Raw genomic sequence first — 20,992 nt, 5'->3', positions numbered from 1 at the left:
GAAAGGTGACAAGCAGATTCTGAGAGCATATGGGAGAGACATTACTGAAGAATCATGAGGACAATTTTGAAAAAAGAAGACTGATGTGGGAGAACTAATTTCCCCACCAAATTTCCACCCTTAATCTAAGAGTATGGCAGTCACAGCCACGTGATCTTACAGAAGAAAGAGCTCAATGGCATAAACTGAAGAGGGAAGAAATAGAACCATGTGAGGGTTTAGTTTATGACAAAGGCAGCACTGTGGTTGGAAGAGGAAAGACTAGACCAATCACCCAATGATGAAGATAGTCAGAGATTCATTTGAAAAAAAAAAAAATTAGACCTGTTTCATAATATACAAAATTTCAACATAGGTTTAAAAGTTCATAAACACAATTAAAGGAAAATAATCTTACAGTATAGAAAGTACTCCTAAATATTTGTTCAGGGCCTCTGAACAAATACATGAACATATTTGGCTGCGTTAAAACAAACAAAATCTTCTGCAGAAAAGACAAATGATATATTGGGAGCAATATTTACAATAATTTATTTCAAAGCATTCCTATTTTGAGGCCACATGGGTGGCTCAGTCGGTTAAGCACCTGACTCTCAATTGCAACTCAGGTCATGATCAAAGCCCTGAGTTTGGGTCTGCACTGGGCATGGAACCTGCTTGAGATCCTCTCTCTCTCCCTCTCCCTCCGTCCTCTCTCTGCTTGAGCTCTCTTTCCCTTTCAAAAAATGAAACAAAACAAGATTGTCTGTTTTTATACCTTATAATGGCAAAATTTTAAACAACTAGTATATCCTGAGCAGGCAAGGATATAAAAAATACACCATGACATCTACCATTTGATAAAGGCATCTGATTTTAAAGTGTTCACGCCCTTCAAACAATTAATCCTAATTTTAGAAATGTAGTTTACAGAAGCACTTCCATGAATGTTCAAAGACTTACATACAAGATTCTATATCAGAGTCTTATTTGTAATAATGAAAAAAATAGAAGTGCCTTAAATGTTTTATAATAAATTATGGCATGCCCATGCTATGGAATATTAAACAGCTGTTAAACAAATAATGAGTATTGGTTTTGAAATATCTGGCTAATGAATTAAGTAACAAAAATCAGGATACAGGGTAATATGTATGATACATCTTTACTTATGTGAAAATCCTATTATATATTTAATATATAATTAACATGATATATAATATGTATTATATTTATATTATATCACACATATATATTATATATGTTTATGGAAAGGGGTAGACAAGATGACTGGAAAGATGTACATCTAATGGTTCCATAATTTGGGAGGGACACGGCAGTGGGGTTAAGTATATTTGGGGACTTACACATTTATTCTATGTACTTCGGTGATGTTTAATTTTTAGTTATAGTTTTATGTTGATATAGTCATGACATAAAATTGAAAAAATGAATGTATGCAATTTTACAAATAAATATCACTTTCTTCCCTCCTTCACTGAATAAATGCTGAAAAATATTTGAATACACCAGTGCGAAGGGGCCTTGCCGAGGGCACCTCCGTGTCTCCATCCGATCTGCTCACATTGGACTGTCTCCAGGTGGGACGGGAGAGGTCTATGAGGACAGGCCTGAGCCTCAGGGGCATCTGGGCTTCTGCAGCCACAAATACATGGGGACATATGTGCTCAGCAGCCCAGGGTGACCCAACTCCAGGCATGCTGGGAATGCAGGGAGGCACTATAGTGGAAAACATCTTTCTGTTGACTCAGGACAAGCAGAACATTCCAGGAATCCTGTGACAAGGTGCCCCTACTCACCACTAAGCCCCCAGCCTCTCTGGAAAGGCAATGCTGGCATAACCTTTGGTGCTATCCACAGCATGCCTGGCAGCCAGCTGAGTGGAGATCAGTGACAGCGTTTGGACTGGCATTTTGGAAGAGCGTCCCGCCTCACGCAGACCCCCTGACTTGGAGCTCCATGCCGTCCCCGGGGCCTCCAGCAGGGCATGCTGAGGCAGTTGGCTATTCTTCACATCCTGTGCTGTTAAAGGAGCTGGGATGCGATTGTTTGACAGAGCATCAAGCGGCATATTGCATTTTCTGAGCGCTTGAAACATTACCTGTCTTTTTCGAGGGCACACCAGGTCCCCATGCCCATGCGTCGGTACTCGAGTGCAGGATGGTCTCAGGGACCTTGGAGGTATTGCTTTCCCATTTTCTTCAGCGGCTTGGCGATCCTAGCAGTCACGCTTCATAATGAACTCGGTCAACAGAATGAATGAAACCATATTTCTGACCTTAACACCTATCCGAGGCTTCCCTCAATTTTCCTCTCCACTTATTGAGCAATAGTAAGTCTTTCTATTTGCTCCCAGTATAAATAGAAATATACCTTGCTACACTGAAACTTCCTGCAAAAGCTCACTAATAAGGCATTTATAAACTGATGAGCTGCGGTGCTGGACTCTCTAAATCCCATGGTCTTGGATGCGTGAATTCTGCCCATTGCTCTTGAACATTCAGGCGCACAGCATGACGTCGCGGCAGTCAGAGGCCCCTTGAGACCAACAGCGCATCTAGACATCACCACTGGCAGAGTCTTGGGCTCCTGTAAATCATGTAGCCTTTCTCAGTCTCTTATGAAAGTGGGGATACTAATTCCCACTTTGCATGGCTAGTGTTCAGATGGTAGCATTCAGAAGGGGCCAGCAATACCTGGCCTTTTATAAGACCCAGTAAATGATGGCCATTATGGTATTACTCTGAGGGCTGGTAATTGAACCATTGGACATGCTCCCATGGTCTAGCTCAAGGCACTGGGAAGGAAGACCCAAACAATCTGAGAGCATGATTTTGCCTCCAAAGCACATCAAGAGGTGCTTCTAAAAGCGGAGGAATGTTCTGGGTTCTGGTCCAGTGAACTTGTACAGCTGGAGGTTTTCAAGTTCTTATACACCCCCACAAAACAACTCACACACACACACACACACACACACACACACACACACACACCTTGTCTATGAGAACTATATGCTTTCTTATATTAGCATCATTAATGTAAGATTTTATTGAAAATAAACCTTTTTCCCCAAATCTTTTCTTTTGGGGGGAAGGACAGAGTGAAGTTGTCTTTGAGGATACAGTCTGCTGCTACCTCACACCTCTGACCTTGTGCTGAGGGCCAAGGTGGACAGGCAATGAGGTGCCTAGGGAATGCATCTACAGGGGATCTGCAGAATGGCAGGTGCCTGAATGCAGGGTCTGGGAGAACCAGAAGACTTTTCCATGTCCTAGTGAAGAAGCTGAGATATTCAGTGCATCTCTTTGATTTTACACATTTTTTTTTACCGTATTTCCTGTAGTATCTTTGTTTTTTTTTTTTTAACATTTATTTATTTTTGAGACAGAGAGAGACAGAGCATGAACAGGGGAGGGGCAGAGAGGGAGGGAGACACAGAATCTGAAACAGGCTCCAGGTTCTGAGCTGTCAGCACAGAGCCTGACGCGGGGCTCGAACTCCCGGACCCTGAGATCATGACCTGAGCTGAAGTCGGACGCTTAACCGACCAAGCCACCCAGGCGCCCCACCTGTAATATCTTTGGAAGGCACAAACCACTCAACTGATTTCACATTTATTCTTGGTGTTCTGAATGTGAAGTAACCTGTTCTTTTCTAATTATCTGAGTCTTTAAAACACTTAAAAGCTCTCTGGTCTCCTCTCTGATGTATCTTCCCTACTGTTGCTCCTTGCTCTGACTTAGAGTACATTCTCTTGCACTTAACGGCCCATTTGGTAGATGTGGTCTTAGTAAGGGACATTTGAGACAGAAAACATATCCCTCCCCGGCCTTGCTTAAGCAAAAATGGAGGTTATGGAAGGTTGTAGGGTATTTCTCTGAAAACATGGGTAGGAAATGTCCCTGGACAGCAGGAGGGGTGGAATCCAGAAATATAGCTGCCTTTTCTCTGGGACCTCTGGTCTTGTATTCATTTCAGCCTCTCTCTGCACATCTGTATTCTCTCTCTCTCTCTCTCTCTCTCTTTCTCTTTCTCTTTCTCTTTCTCTTTCTCTTTCTCCTTCTCTTTCTCGTATCTTATGATATTACCCTCTCTGGGTTGACTGTCACTGCATCAGGGGAAATTTCCTATCTAATCAACAGTCAAAAAGGGAAAAATGCAGTCCGGTTTCTCTAACTATCTGAAGGTCACTGAGGGCAGGGACCGGTCTTTCTACTCGGACTAGCACCCAGTAGGTGCTCCATAAGATTGATTGATTGACTGATTATATACTGCACATGAGGCTTGGAAGTTCCTACAGTGTGAGAATAGCTTTCAAATTGTCACTTGTCCCATCTAAGAATAAATGTCAGATGATCCAGGCTGAATCGAGTGTTGGATTCATTTATTTTACTTTCTGTAGACCTTCTGGGTGAAAGGCAGGCTCATAAAACATGTGTATGAGCTGGAAAAAGCTGGGGTACTTGCAAGGATGAATTGTAAAGTGTAATTGAACAACATCACTTATGTGTGGCATCGGGCTCTTGGTGGGATGCAGTGGGCACCAAGCTGGTGTGCATTTTGCTGCCTTGGCAATCGTAGGCCCTTTAAGAGACGCTATTTCTTCCCCGGCTAAGACCCCGAGACACAGGAAAGAAGTGAACGGTCTTTCTTAATCAGCAAAAGTGCCCACACACCTCCCAAACCGATCGCCTCTTCCTTCCCTGGCTCCTCTGAGATTGTGGAGAAGGATAGAAAAGGCAAGAGGCAAGAAACAGGGAACTGCAGAGGGGAAGACAGGGCCTGAGAAGCATCGGCAAAGGGATGGGTTTACATGCCACCTTCTGTCCCCGACCCGGGAGGCCGGGCGATGTCAGGCCCCCACATGGGCCACAGCCCTGGTCCTCCTGGGCCCGCAGCCCTATTGCACTGTCACGTCACCCTAACCTGACGTCGTCGCAGCCCCCGCTCACCCAAACATCAGTCCAGATACACGACACCAGGCCATGGTGGCATCCGATGGCTGGTTAGATTAATGATGTGCTTGCTTCCCTTTTGGAAACCCCAGAGGAAATATCTGCAGATTTAATTCTCGCTTAAAGGTGGGAGTGTGGGTTTGAATCTTGTATCAGGTATCACCCCCTTCCTGCTCAGCACATCTTCGGAAAGGTCAACGCTGGGAAAGATTGGAGTGTCGGCGTCTTCTCCCTGGTGCTGTATAAAGACTTCTGACCTTTCCGTGGGCCTAATTCCTTCCCTTCCGCCCCTCCTAAGGCTCCCCCTCCCCCCCTCTCAGCACTATTATTTATTGAAGTGTAAAAGATGTTGTGCGCACACATAGTCTAAATTTTAAAAAAATGACTTATCAAAAATGGCACATGTACTACTCCTCAAAACTGTCAAGGTCATCAAAATCAAGGAAAGTTTGAGAAATTGCCACAACTCAGAGCCTAAGGAGACGTGACAATTGAATGTAATGTGGGGTCCTGGATGGGGTCCCGGAACAGACAAAGGACATTAGGTAAAACGCTAACAAAATCTGAATAAAGCATGGATAGTCAATGATGATGTATCGATACATTGATACATACAATGATGATGTTCACTGAGAGTAACAAATGGACCACACTCATTTAAGATTTAATCATAAGGGAAACTGCATGAATGAGAATTTGGTTTTACCTTCTTAATTTTTCTTTTCTTTCTCTTTCTTTCTTTCTTTCTTTCTTTCTTTCTTTCTTTTGTAAATCTAAAACAGTTTTACAAAGCAACGTCTATTCTAAAAATGAAACACCAAAAACAAATACCAAACACCAAAAATGGTGCATGCTAAAATCACAATTCAGCTGGACCTTCACAAAGTATCACGTTGGCCACCGTGGCTGAAAAGGCCAGAGCGGGTGGGGGCTTGATTAGCTAGTCCTTCTTGGTAACTAGGGGGTGACTGAGCAAGGAGCTCATTACGCAAATTCATTTGGGGGCTTGCTTGAAAAGCTGGAAATTAACCATTGAGGATGACTCCATATGGTTAGTTTCATTAACCTGTTAAGTTCCAGACAGAAAGCATTGCAAAAACAATGCCCCAAAGGAAGACACTCTAGAATGTGCTGGGGAGGAGGGGTGGCTGCCAGCAGAGGGGAGGCTGAAGTCCCTGGAAATGAGCGATGCTACTGTGCATGCTGGCTGGGCGGAGCCTGTGTTTTCCCAGCCAGCCCCAGGGAGGCAGCCCCAGGAGTCTGGGTGGCCCTAGGGCATCTGAACTACCCAACCCAAATTTATGCATTTGGGACACCAGGGAGGGTCATGAGGGAACCTTCTTTCATTTATGGTCTTTGAATATTGTATCTGAATACTTCACTGGCCACGGGAAATGAATGGGCTTTGTTCTTGCTGTAGCGGCTCAGCCGGGCAGTTCCAGGGGGCCACGCCGCCGGTCAGCTCCTCGGAAGCCCGGCTTCCGAACTCCTCCCCTCCGTGTCTTTTCTCTCTCGTTGACATTCCAGCCCTTGAACACAAGGTCTTGGTTCCTTTCTCATTTCAGGATTTCGTTTTGGGGGAGCCGGAACACCTGTCCGCTGATCGCCTGCCACTCCGCATCTGGGCCCGGCTGACAGGCTTGTCTGCTTTGACTAATGATGTGATTGATGGACAAAATAAGGAAGAACATACAAAAAAACATTTCTGTCTGGTCTGGTGTGTCAGCAAGCCTTCATCAAGTGGCTGCTGAAGGTATATTTTGCTGCATGCCTCATTACACAGTAATGGCATTCCCAGGCAAAGCTGTTTCTTTTCATGACACAAGACAGCAGGCAGCTTTATGGGCGCTGGGCCCACCGAGCCCGGAGGATGGGGAGGCACACTAAAGAGCGGTCATTTCCAAAAGTGCCTCAAGTTGCTTTTTTGTTGTCATGAATTTAATATGAATCAACACAATATGAAATGGGCATGAGGGATTTTAGTGACTAGTGATTTTTTAAGACTGCTGTCTAAACAGCCATCAAGAAGAAAGGGGAGGGTAAAGTCACCACATTTTCCTTCTCCAAACCTGTTGCAAAAAGGAGTCATCTGTCAATTTTATTGCATTAAAAAAGTACACAGAAGCATATAGTCCAAACAAATGTCTTCTTTCAGGCTAAACATGTGGAAAATGCCACAGAGCTGATGCCAGGATCATCTCACTCAGCAAACCGAGTATTCATAACCTCGCTCCGATGGCCTGCTGTGGATGGGGTGACATTCATGAGAATTACACATGCCACGCTGTCGCCTCTTTGTGCATATAATAATGATCTGAAAATCAGTTCTGGCTGGAACACGAGGGAGGCAAAGAACTGCTTCACTCGGATAACAAGACACGTGTGAGTTAGAGATCATGCTTAAAAACCAGAGAGAAAGTGGGGAAGTTCTTGGCCTGATTTTTTCCCCTTCTCTTTCTTTATTGGGCCACAGAATTCCTACTTTATTTTTTGTAAAGTATTTGAATTCTCCTTGATATTTATTTTTCTTCCTTCTTTCCTTCCTTCTTTCCTTCCTTCCCTCCCTCCCTCCTTTCCTTCCTTTCTTCCTTCCTTCCCTCCCTCCTTTCCTTCCTTCCTTCCTTCCTTCCTTCCTTCCTTCCTTCCATTTTTTTCCTCTTTCTCTCTCTCTCTCTCTCTTTTCCTTCCTTCCTTCCTTCCTTCCTTCCTTCCTTCCTTCCATTTCTCTCTCTCTCTCTCTCCCTTCCTTCCTTCCTTCCTCCCTCCCTCCCTTCCTTTCTTCCTTTCTTCCAGCAAATTTTCTTTGCCAAGGTATTTTATTACACACGTTCCACTCCTTTCTTTAACACGTTGGACTGTCTCCAAAGAGAAATGCTTCAAATGAAGTTTCATTTTAAAAACACTTTTTTATTTTTTCTTGCTACCATGATGAGCCTTCAGTGGTGGGTTATTGTGAATAATATGTGATTTTAACGAGTTGAGATTAGACAAAACTCTCTTCCTATAATAAATACTAGATAATAAATTAGAAAATGTATATGAGATCTTTATTCCTATTTAAAAAGAAAGAAAGACATAAATGCAAAATCTTGTTATGATAAATGCAGGAGATAATCTTTTAACATGCATTTAATTTGCTGCGAGAGTAAGAGACAGCTGTTCAGCTCCTGTGTCTATGTTGACACTGCATTGCACCAGCCGGTCTGGCGCTGGGGACGGCGGCCACCTTCCCACCAGGGTAATTACTAGCCAGACCCCCAGGGGGTTAGTGCCAGGCAGAAGAACACAAGTTTAGCAATAAACAGGTTACCAAAACCAAACCACCAGATTACTTCCTCTACACGATAATGAGTACAAAGAGGAAATGAAGGAGGAAATGTGTTCCAGTGTTTGGCTGAACAAAGGCAAAAGTCAACATCTTTTGTTAATCTCCCACATCTGTGCCTATTGTTCATTGAATTTGGATATCAAAATATCCGACTCTTGAGCAAAAGGGCCAGGGAATCCGGCTGAGCCGAAAGTAAAAGCGGAAGAGGCGTCATCAGCGGCAGAGAGAAGAATGAGCTGGACCCCACGCACACCTGCCAGTGCCTGGTCACTCAGCCACTTGGAATCTGGAAGCAGGTGGTTCTTGTAATGGCAGGGACCATCGCGTCAGGAACATTTTCCCAGCGGCTGTGCTCTGTTGACCTCGCGGTGGGGGCTTGGTGCCGGGGGCTTGCTGTCTGCTCCCCTTTCCCGCACTTCGGGCCTGAGGGTCACCAACCAGCCTCAGGTTTCCTATAAGCCGGCACCCTGCGCCGTCGTCCCCTGCGCTGTCCTTTTGGCCTGGCGGGCTATTTTGCTGGCACCTTCAAAGCTAAGCAGCGAGATGCATTGACCCAGACATCCCCTCCCCGGCTCGGACCGAAGGCAGACCTCCTCTGCCAACGAGGGCTTCGCAGACCTGGAACCTTTTCTTCTTGCCTTGCCTTTCCATTTCCAGCCACAGCCCTTCCCAACGCCCCACGCGCAGACGGCGGGCTTTGGCGTGGGCGCTGTGTGAGGGCCCTTGAACACCAAGGCGGCCACCCATCCGTCCTCCAGCGAGGTCGTTTGTCTCAGAGCTAGTGGCCGCAGGAGCCACTGGGGAGCGAGATCATTTAGCAGCAGAAATATTCTTTCTCAGCAAATTGCTTGGAGCCAGGGGGATGGAGCGCCCAGGTGGGTGACTCCACACACGGAGTGGAAGGCGAAAGAAACCCTAACCTCGGGTTATTTTCTCTAATCTTGTAGGAACCAGCCACCCGTTCACAGGCTGCTCTATATATTACAACATACATTTTTTCTTTTCCTAATCAGGTTTGTGTATCTTTCTTGATTGATTTTCTTTCACAAAACTTCAAGGGTGCCTCCCACCCTTTGTCCTTCCAGCCGCCAGTCACTCCAGAAAGGCGCTTCGGAAAACATCAGCCTGGAAACGTGTGGCTTTTCTCCCTCAGTCTCAGTTCCTTTCTGCCATTTAAACGTACTTTACTTCATCGCCTTGTTATTTTTGTTATGTCAGTCAAAGTGGTGGCATTATTCGGTTTTGCCAAGAACCTCAAAAGCCACTTGGTTCTTGTGTGCACAACACAAAGCCGGCTATTTGATGGTATATGATTTTTAAACGTAATACTGGGATTTATTTGTGCAACTCGTGGGACTGATTTGGTAGACGTTTTTACATTCTCGTCGGGATGGTTGCGAGATGGAATTTTTCTCTTGCATTCCAGAGACGCTGCTATCCAGGGCCAGCCGGGAGGCTTCCTGGAGACTCTTTCTCTGCTCCAAGCAAATGTCGTCTTGGCTGCCTGTTCCCTGAAGCGCAGGGCCTGGGGACTCTGAAAACTGCTCCCAGATACTTCACACCCACAGCTCCTTTGATGCACCCTGCCAGGCAGGATGGCCCCGGGGGAGACGTGGCCTCCACCGTGAACTCACGAGAGGAATCTGTAAGGTGACACTCACGTGCGCCAGTAGCCATTAAAATCTAGACTGGGGCGAGTGGATGCAGAGAAGGCTCTCCCAGACCCAAGGGCCAATTTCAGACACCCCAGGCAGCGTTTCAAATCGTCCTAGCCTCGCGGACTGTGCTGTTGGCTGCTGCTCCGGGGGCAGCTCCGAGAGGCCCCCCCCTCACCTCACAGCTGCACGGGCCTCTGACCTCCACGCCAGTGACTCCCGGTTTGTTCCAAGTCGTGAGGGAGGTTCCTTGGGACTCACTCAATGCCCACGTCTGCACAGCCCAGGAGGATGGGACACGTGATGTTGTGTGGAGCAAATCTCGGGGCACCGAGTGGATGATTTTTTCGGTTCTTGTCACCTACCCCCGCAGATGGACTGTCTCGAGTTTTGTGTGGTTTCTCAGGTGACCGGCCTATGAGATTTAGTAATCAGATGCCCTCGGAGGGAACCACCTGGCTGATCCATACTTGTGTTGCCCTTCCCCTCCCTGCTTGCCTCGGTCTTCACTTCAGCTTCCCGGATTTGAACTCCCTAACCAGATGTCAGCACATGAGTTTCCCTCCAGGTTATGCCTTACAGGAACCCAGACCAGGGCTCAGGTGCTCTGGCTGGGGAGGGGGGCGGGGGGCAGAGTAGTGGGTGCTCACCCAGGCTAGGTGATTTCTCCTCAGTTACCTTATCGGGGCCCTCAGTGGCCTCTGGATGAATGACGCTGTGCCCTGTAGGTGCCTCAGGAAGGGACCAGGAATGTGAAAAAATGGTAGCCGGAACTGGATACAAAAAAAAAAAAAAAAAAAAAAAAAGTGTCGTTTGTACCCATGCCAAGATGCTGCAGACCCAAGGGCTGCCTGGATCAAACACATGGCTTTGTCTCCATGGTATGTCAGGTGGCGGGTGGGCCAAGTCTGAAGAGGCCAAGACCCCCTCCTGCTCCAGTTCTACACATCTGCTTTCCACCTTGGAAACACCATTCTCCTGGCTACAGTCTTTGAACTCTGATGAGGTGTGTGAAACACCCCATCGACACATCATATCAGATATCTTTTGAAATGAAAATCTCTTAGATCAGCTTCAACTCATTCCAAATGTCACATGTATCCTCCAGGCTGAAAATCAATCTTCCCCTTCACCCTGGGTATCGGTTGAAACACAGTGTGGGTCTTTGGGGGGCAGAGAAGCTGGCGAGGTGGCGAATTGGGGACTGAGTTGGGCTTGGGTTCTGCCACTGCCCACCTGGACACTATCCGTCCTTCACCCCACTCGGCGTCCCACTAGCCGCTCCTCTGTTAAGCCCAGCCTCCTCTGCCTGGTCCTGTTGTCATCGTCCCTCTGCCTCTGTAAATTCCCCGTGCCCATCCAGGGCGACACAAACTCCCGATTCTGCAGCAGAATAAACCCAGGTCTCCATTTGCATTCCCCCAACACATGCAGTATGAGTCACACAGCCTGGCCCCGCCTCGGGTGGTTCTTCAATGGGTTCATGTATGTAAATCTCATCTCACTCATGATCTTCTTTCTGTGTGTCCCCAACAAGGTTTAGCTGACTACCAGACCCTGGAAACTTGGCAAATCCTCGTGGGTCAACTTATGGGTTTGGGGAAAAGGAAAGAGATATTCTCAGTACTTTCTCCTCTCCTTCCACCCCATCCAGAGTCAGTTCTTCCCTCTTTGTTCCAGCCACGTGTTTCCTTGTGTGGATTTATGCAGACCCACTCCGTGACCCTGGAGATGGTAGTATCCGACCCATCGTTGGAGGGTTTGGTTAATCACCTGATATTTCTCCAAAGGCATTTGGCATAAAACAAAACAAATCAAGTGTGCAAACTTGTCATGTATAAAACAAAAATGGACACCATAAAAAAGGGAGAAAAATTGAAGATACAGGAAGTATTAACTTTAACATATAAATAGACAAGGTCTATTTTCTGATCCTATTTTGAAATGAGAGCTACTGTAAAATGAAGAAACTTAAAATAATAGCAATTTAAGGCAAAGTATGCATTATTAAAAGTTCGTGGTGTTGAAGAGCCAAACTCCTATTCCAGTATGAGATTTAATATGTACTTCACACAAAAATAAATCATGTAATATTTTCATGGCAGACATAGAATTTTATGGCTTTTATGACTATCATGGAATTGGGATTCATATTTTATAGACAGCTCTAATAACATCAAGAAAATGCTCTGGGAAAAATGGGGGCTTAGAGAAAGATGAGCGATCACTCAGCAGAAGCTGAAATCAAGAATAATTAAAGCCCAAAGGTAAGGCTATTCCCCACACCATGGGCTCCTGGCAGGGCCCAGGCAGGCGCAGCTGGGACCGAGGCACCTGTGAAGATGATAGCTTCGTGACGGGCAAAGTAGGGCTCCCCCAGTGCTGGTTTACTTGATCTTGAAAATGTCCATAACTGGGTCAGGAGAGCTCTGGGTCACCAGAGCATCCAAGGAGAATACACTGGGAGGGATATCCTCAGGTTTGATCTCCTCAGCAGGGGGGCAACCTCTGTGTTTGCAAGGAGGAAATGCAATTGTGGAGGGGCCCCTAGGACTTTTCACCCACCCGTCATCTTGACAGGCACTGTCCCCCTGCTGTTGGACTGGCTGAGAAGGTGGAGAGAGCCAGAAATAACCTAGCAGCGACGAGCATCTGTCAGGCCCTTTGCTGAGTTTTACAAGGATTATCGGTTTGAATTCTCACACCCATTCATCAGGTGGAGAGCCGGGGGTCCTTCTCTGTTCCCTTCACCTGGGCACAAGCTCCCTGAATGGTGTACTGGTGGGCGAGTGCCGTGGAGAACATGAGTCCTTGATGAGCTATGGCTGAAGACTTGATTCTTGAATTGTTTTCCCTTCTGAGCCACAGGCTACAAAATAGCTTCTACGTCAGGTGCAGACTAACAAGTATGTTGGCCTCCAAGTGGCCTCACACTGTAGCTGAAGGCTGACCTTGACTTCAGTTTCATGTTGTGCCTACTCACAGAGTGACCACCAACCCTGAGTCTCCCTGAGCTCAGTCTGGCCCCCTAATGTAGTCCTGGCGCAGGTGCAGTGGTGGCCCAGAAGTGACAAGCAGAGACCCAGTGGCAGGCTCTCCATTACCTGGGTGAGTTCCATCCCACCTCTACAAAGGACGTCACCTCTCAGCCATTCTCAGAAATCATGCCTTTCCACATCCTGGGATACATCCAGTTCCTTTAGGCATATCACGTGCTGACCTTGTCCTCCATTCCCATTTGGGTTCTAGACCCAACCGTGACTGTGACCTTGCAATGGCTGCTTCATGCTCCCAGGTCTTGCTGTCTCGTGTGAAGGACATGAGCTTCCCACCTGCTCACTCTCTTTTTCCTCTGGGGGCATTGTTGTGAGAACCAGCAGTTAGTATAAGTGAAAGCTCTTCGCAAATTGGAATATGCTATGTATAGGAAAGGTCTCAGCATAATGACTTATAGAACTGGTCTTTCCTTTTCCCTGGGGACCCAGGCAGGCATCAGCAAGACAGAGGGGCAAAGCATGAGTCTGCCCTGGGGCTTTCGCCTGGTGTTTCTGCCTCTCTACACCTATAGCTACCTCTATCTATCTATCTATCTATCTATCCATCATCTATCCATCCCTCTATCTATCTATCTATCCATACCTCTATCTATCTATCATCTATCCATCCATTACCTACCAATTTATCCATCCATCCATCCATCCATTCATCCATCCATTATCTATCTAGTATCTATCTATCTATCCATCCAATTATCTATTTTTCTGTTCCACTTTTGCTTTGTATTAGGCAACTAGCCATTGTAACATGTCTGAATCTGACGAGACAGTCCTGAATGTGTTACCACAATATCATGTCTCTGCTCTCAACCCCATCCACCTCCTCTCAATCTCCCTTATACTCTCAACTTTGTGAGTTATTATATAAGTGTCTCCTTGGCACAGAGATCTCCATCCCACTACACTTCCTTAAAAAAATTTTTGTTAGGTATAATTGATGTACAACATTGTATTAGTTTCAGGTATACAACATAATGATTTGATGTTTGTATATGTTGCAAAATGATCACCACAATAAGTCCGGTTAGCATCTGTCCCATACCTAGTTACAATTTTTTTGTCTTGTGACAAGAATTTTTAAGATCTACTCCGTTAGCAAATTTCAAGCATGTAATAGACTATTATTACCTGTAGTCATTACAGGTACTGTACATTATATCTTCGTGACTGTTTTATAACTAGAAGTTTCCACACTTTCACCCTTAGCACCCTTTTTGCCCACCTCTCCACCCCCTGCCTCTAGAAACTGCCAGTCTATTCTCTATATATATGAGCTCAGTGTTTGCTTTGTTTATATTCCACATATAAGTGACATGATATGGTATTTATCTTTATCTGACTTATTTCACTTAGTCTAATACTCTCTAGGTTCATCCATATTGTCACAAATGGTAACATTCCCTTCTTTTTTATGGCTGAATAATATTCCATTATATATATATATATATATATATATATATATATATATATATATACCATATTTTCTTTATCCATTCACCTATCTCTCTATCTATCCATCCATCCATCCCACATTTTCTTTATCCATTCATCTATCAATGGACACTTGGGTTGCTTCCATATCTTGGTTACTGTAAATAATGCTGCAGTAGACATGGGGGTGCACATACCTTTTTGAATAAGCATTTCTGCTTTCTTTGGGCAAATGCTCAGAAATGAAGTTACTGGGTTGTATGATATTTCTGTTTCAAATTTTTTGGAAGAAAGTCCATACTGTCTTCCGCAGTGGCTGCACCCCTGGGCAGGCCCACCAACAGGGCACGGGCATTCCTTCTTGTCCCCATCCTCACCAACACTTGCTGTTTCTTGTCTTTTTAATAACAGCCACTCTAACAAGTGTGAGGTAATATCTCATTGTGGTTTCTGTTTTGCATTTCCCTGACGATTAGTGATGCTGAACCACATTTTCTTTAACAAAAAATTTTTTTTTAACATTTATTTATTTTTGAGACAGAGAAACAGAGCATGAACTGAGGAGGGTCAGAGAAAGGGAGACACAGAATCTGAAACAGGCTCCAGGCTCTGAGCTGTCAGCACAGAGCCCGACGCAGGGCCCGAACCCACGGACCGCAAGATCATGATCTGAGCCGAAGTCGGACGCTTAACCGACAGAGCCACCCAGGGGCCCCTGAACCACATTTTCATGTACCTGTTGGATACTTCTTGATCTTCTTTGAAAAAATGTCTATTCGGATCCTCCTTTATAATCAGATTAGTTTTTTTTTTCTGTTGAGCTTTATGAATTCTTTATATATTTTGGGTATTAATTCCTATTAAGACATATGATTTGCAAGTATTGATTGTCACCCCTTGGGTAGGTGGCCTTTTCATTTTGTGGATGGTTTCCCTTGCTGGGCAGTCCCGTGACTTTTGAAATGTGACTCCTACGCCCACTAGCGCTGCTCTGCGTGGGTATGTTCTGTCACAGTGTCCCTGCCCTGCTGTTAGACAGATGGGAGCCCTGCCTCTGACGGCCTCGGTAGATGTGCACACAGGAAGAATCTTGTGCTCTGAAGCCTGAGAGCCGCGCAGTCCCCTTCCCTGTGCTGGGCCCTGGCCGGTCTGTTGTGCCAGCACCCTCGTGAGGCCTGATCTCTCTGTAACGGGAGTGAGCGAGCGAGCTGCTATGAACGGGAGGCCCGGTAGGCCAGGTAGGCATGAGTATGAGGACGGCACATGGCTGTGACTCAGGTCCCAGGAAGGATGCAGTCCTGGGGGCTAAGGCCCGCTGGGGATGCCGCTACCCGGAGGGCATCCTTTCTTCTGGAAGCCACAGGATTCTTCTTCTTCCAATCCTGGGTCACCTTAAATGGCGGAACGGGTGTCAAGTGCCACCTAGGAACCGCACGCCGCTCCTCGAGATGCGGCAAAACCTCTCTTTACAGGTTGATGGTCATTTGCATCCTTGTTAAATTGCTTTGGTAAAATATTCAGCCACAGCCCCCTCCCTTGGACTCTTAACTTGGTAAGATATAATTTGCAATTGATTATTGCTCAAACATTCCTGACACCACATTACGATCGGCTCATACGTCTCACCTTCGCTTTGCCGATTTGCAATGGACGAAAAATGGTTTCTTCAACCTTTGACCTGGCTGAGGTGGGACCATTAGGTCATCAGGGCCATCAAGAATCAAAACACCCCTGCCGGCAGCGGACAGAGACAGAAATGGATATGTGTGTGGCTCTGAATTGAGCTTGTGTGCGCGTGCACGTGTGTGTGTGTGCGCGCGCGCGTGTGCGTGTGTGTGTGTGTGTGTGTGTGTGTGTGTGTTTTCTCTTGGTAGGATCCAGGTATTTTTCAGAGTTGGAAAACGTCTTGAATAAATGAGCTTCGTATATATATGTTTTTAATGTGATTTGCCTGTATTTATTTGGGTGATCACAATTTATGCCAAGTGAAAAGGTTAAGAGTCCTGGAAACTGAATTATTCCATTTATTTGCAGACATGATACAGTGCAGGACAACAGAAGGGAGCATTCTCGTCCTGCCCTGCCCCTGACCTCACCCCTGACCTGGAGGTGGGTAGGGCAGCTCTGAGCTGCCTCCCAGGCCAGGCCAGGCTGACCCCCCACAACGCCGGGATAGATGGGGGTGTCTGTTGTATGTTTAGTAAGTAAGCATTTAGCGGGGAATCTTCTGAGTGTCCTCTCCTGTTCCCAGAGCCTAAATTCCTGAGGGGAGGGATCACCTAAAAAGGCCCCTGTACCGTGGCGATAGCCGGCTTCCCTCATCTCTTCGGTGTGCAAACTTACCTTCACATCGGTTATTTCCTCACATTCACAGAGCCGCCTTCAGCAGAAGCAGGCAGGGATGGGCTCCCATGTCACAGGGAGGAACCCGGGGCCCAGAGAGCTCTCACGCCAGGCTCAGAGCGAGGCCCCTGGCCCATGGTGGACAGGCTGGGATCAGATCTCCATGGCCCTGGGAGGACACTATGTATTCCCTCCCTTTCCTGTCCCCAGCCAGGCCCATTTTCCTGGGGCCTCTGACAGGGACTGAACAGCTTCTGACTCCAAGGAGAGGCTCTTCTAGTGAAGGACCAGCCTGGTGGGGGGAGGTCGGGCTGCAGGGAAGGTCTGAGGCTGGGGACTCCCTGTGCCCCCAAATCTGCTGTCCTTCCTGTGCCTACAGCGGTGTCCATGGGCCTGAGCCGAGCCTCCAGCTTCCTCTTTGCACCCACTGTCCCTGGGCTGCAGCCTCTTGGCTGCCTTCCCCCTCACTTTCGTATTACCCTGGAGTAATTGGATATTGGCAACCAATTACTGAATGTTTCACATCAGCTTCATTGGTGACTCTTAGACAACTGTGCCAGCGTCTCTTTCAATGAAGAGAAGAATGATAATAATTTGCATTACTGTTCTGTGAGACCTGGAAAGCCCAGGCCCTCGGCCCGCTGGGGAAAAGGAGGAAGGAGGCTGGAGCCATGGCCTTGGGTGCCTGGGGACAAGCCTCCCCGCCATCTGCTCCCATCCTGACCCCAAAGCTGCTCCCTCGTCAGTCCCTCCAAAACGCTTACCTTTTGGCCTCTCACTCATTCCTGATGAACTGGGGAGATCCTGCCTCTGGATGGAGGAACGGGGAAGGGGGTTCCTGAAGCGTATGGGGCCATGCTGACCTAGTCCGAGATCACCGCAGTGCTTGTAGGGCAGGCTGATGGCAGGAAGGGGTGGGGGCTGAGGGGGTGAAGGAAGCTGAGTTCATTGCGCTGGCCAGGGTAAGCGTGGCCACCTCAGAAGGCACTGGCAGAAGGTCCTCTGCATCCTGATAAGTTCCTGCATCTCTGGTGGAGGGTATTCCCTGGCCAAGGGAGAGTGGGTGACCCAGAGCAGGCCAGAAGCACAGAGGAATCGAGCAGCTCAGGAGTAAGGGCAGGAGTTAGTGGAAAAAACCCCGCGGGTCTCTGTGCCCCAGTGGGACCATCTCCTTGTATGCCCCTCAGAAGCCGCCTGGTGTGGGATGGGGCCCGGGTTGCCCACAGAGGTAACCTGCTCCTTCACTCACCCTCTGTTGGATTTCTTCTCTTCCCTGTCTCTGTTCCTTACATCCCAAATCAACAGCTTGCCCCTTTCCCTGTCTCGGGATTTATTTCTGTAGAAACCCAAACTAAGGGAAGCCTCAACCGGTGAGTGCAAGGTGTTTGAAGACCTGGCAGTTGTGACTGGGTCGCTAAGGATGCCAGTGTCCTGGATTTTCAGGCTTGGGAACACGCAAAAGCCTCCACCCCGACAGCCGGGCCCAGGGAGCCGACTGTCTTGCTGTCCTGCCATCTCTCCTCTCCTCCAGCCCTGGGCCCACGCGTGATCCGGTGGTGGGCAATCTGATTTATCTGGAGTGTCTGGGCTGAGGAAGGGAGATGAGCATTTCTCCCTGGGAGGGATTTTCAGCTCATTTCACAGATAAAATCAATCAGATCTAAAGGGCACTCACTGCGGCCGCAAGAGGGAAACCCACACAGCAGGGGCCGAATGGGAGGCTTTTCCTTCCCTTCCCGTCTGGCTCTACCTTGGCCTGAGAGCACCAGAAGCCACGGGCCCGCGGGCTGTGGGAGCTGCTTAGGCTGGTCTCCTCTTCAGGATAATTGGCACAGGCCTGACTTGGAACACTCGGACAGAGGATGGCTGCCTCTCGCAGAGGAGGGAGAGGCTGGACGCACCGGCAACCTTGCCATCAGTCACCCCCAAAATGCACTTCCTTTGCTTTCTGGATGGTGTCAGCTGGGGGCGAGGGGATGGGGAGGGCACAGCAGCCAATTGTAAATGTGCCTGTTCCTTTTGTTTCCCTTGATGATAGCGAATGGAAGTCATCAGAAGCAGAAGTGGATGGCTGAATGGCCATGGGTAGAGTTTGTCCCGTTGGGCTAAGGCTTTGGGCCATTGGGTGGTGGGGGATTTCTCTCTCTATGTCTCCCAAGCGTCCACATTGAGGAAAAGCACTGGGACATCAAGCCCTTTCTAGGCTGGCTGGGGTCAGTCCTGCTGCCCAGGAACCGGGGCCTGTTCTGACACTCGCCTTGCCTGAAACCTGCCGGTATCGCCCACCCCTGGCATTCGCACATCTGGAACGTCCTGCAGCAGCTCTGTGGTATTGGAATCCAGAGTTCAGATGGAGTCTCACGGAGCAGGCACTCGATTTCTTTTTGAAGCTTTAAGATGACAGCCTCAGGCTCATCCCATTTCCCCAGCTCCTGGCAAACAGGAGGAAGACCACTGCTTCTTTAGGAATGAATGCTCACTCTTTATGGTCTCTGAAAAGACCCAGACAGGCTATGTTGGAAAGACCTGCATCACTTACAAGTGTCTCCCGTTTGCATCTAAGGAATCAACCAGAGGGACCAGGGCTAGAGACCTGGTGGGGACAAGGCCAGCTTCTGCAGGGAGAGAGATGGAGTTGCCTACCAGGCATCCATGCCTCTTGTTCTGGAATCAGTACCTGGTTTATGCTGGAGACCACTTCTCCCCCTTTTCGTTCATGTGGTTCAATTGGACCAGCCCGAGTGATGGTCACATGACCTAAGTGATGGTCACGTGACTCAAGCCGAGCCAATCAGATCATCTAAGTCTTTAGAAGGGGAAACACTTCAGATAGAAAAGTCATCTCTCCTCCAGTTGCTGGAAGGATTGGATGGAAGGCTGGAACTTCTGGCAGCCATCTTGGCACCATGAGGCAAAGCCCTACCTGGGAATATGGAGCCAAAACAGAGGAAAATTGAGAGAGATATGGGGACAGTCAAATAGAATTGCCTGTGATAAGGGGTCTGGCAGGGCCTGAGTCCAGATCTAGTTCTGGACTCATGTCATGTAAGTTTACAAATTCTCCTTTTTTTTTTTTTTTGCTTAAACCACTTTGATTTTGAATATTCTTGTCATTTGCCACTGGTATGTGTGAAATACCTATGACAGAAAAGTAGCCCAGGGGTGCTTGGGTGGTTTAGTCGGTTAAGCATCTGGCTCTTGATTTCAGCTCAGGTCATGATCTCACGGTTCATGGGATCGAGCCCCATGTCGGGCTCTGCACTGACAGCCTGCCCATCATATTCCTATCCATCAGTTTCAAATAAATGTATTCCACTTCATTCAACAAACATTTACTCAGCTCCTCTCAAGCCCTGTTCTAGATATTAAGGAAGCAAATTCAATTTTTGTCCTTAAGGGGCTTCGAGTCGAGAGTGGAAAACAGACACCCTAGACAGAAACTGCCTTCAATCTAAGGAAGTAGATACCCAGAAGTTATTGCTAAAGGAGTACCTAAAAAGGTACACACTAATTAACGCATGCTAGTTAGCAGTGGAAAACAATATGATGTGTGCACACGAAGAAACAAGTGGTTTAATCTGACCGAAGACACCTGAGAAGGCTCAGAGGAAGGGATGGTATTTAATCTTCCCTTGAAGAATAGGTAGGAAAGGAAGAGAATGAGTGAATACATTAATTAATAACTTAAGGCAAATTGTTTATATTAAGTGACCCACCACGTGCCTGGTGTGGTGCAAAGCACTGGCAATAAGAGGTTGGGTTGGGTATAGATCATACCCCCTTCCGCCAGGTTGTCAGAGAAGACAGCTGCTGCTGCTGGCTTACAATGGAAAGTAGGACATGCAGAGGAAGAAGTGAATCCCGCTGGGGGCTTAGGACAGTGGCCTAGAAGGACAATAAAGAGGGGTCAGTTATGCAGAGACAAAGGGAGTCGTTCTAAGAATAGAAAGCATACCGAGAACATATTCAGCATTGGAGAACTGAAGGAGCTCTGTGGCCACCCTGAGCCGGGGGTTGCCCATGGAGAGTGGTAGGTGGAGGATGTCTTGGGGAAGCTGGATCGCCGAGATAAGGATTGGTGGTGTTTCGTGCTGGGTGATGGGAAGCCACTGGAGACTGTGACCAAGACGAAAATGTCCAAAGGGGCCTGAGATTAATCCATCCAGGGGAGAAGGAAGTACGAGAGGGAGGAAGGCTGGACTCTTGAGTGCAAATAGGAGAAAC

At 47.4% G+C, this 20,992-nt stretch overlaps 1 long non-coding RNA gene across 1 annotated transcript in view; it reads left to right on the top strand.

The window, feature by feature from the left end:
* LOC144614575 (uncharacterized) overlaps nt 1-7,647 on the top strand; it is a 120,349-nt gene extending 112,702 nt beyond the window's left edge. Inside the window, exons 2-3 of the long non-coding RNA XR_013552410.2 lie at nt 6,521-6,708; nt 7,111-7,647. This is a non-coding gene — a long non-coding RNA (uncharacterized LOC144614575). The remainder of the gene's footprint in view (nt 1-6,520; nt 6,709-7,110) is intronic.
* The last annotated feature ends 13,345 nt before the right edge of the window (nt 7,648-20,992 follow it).

The sequence above is a fragment of the Panthera onca genome, chromosome E2 (assembly GCF_046562875.1).
Source record: "Panthera onca isolate mPanOnc1 chromosome E2, mPanOnc1 haplotype 2, whole genome shotgun sequence".
Lineage (NCBI taxonomy): Eukaryota > Metazoa > Chordata > Mammalia > Carnivora > Felidae > Panthera > Panthera onca.
This window is presented reverse-complemented; position numbering and strand designations above follow the sequence as displayed.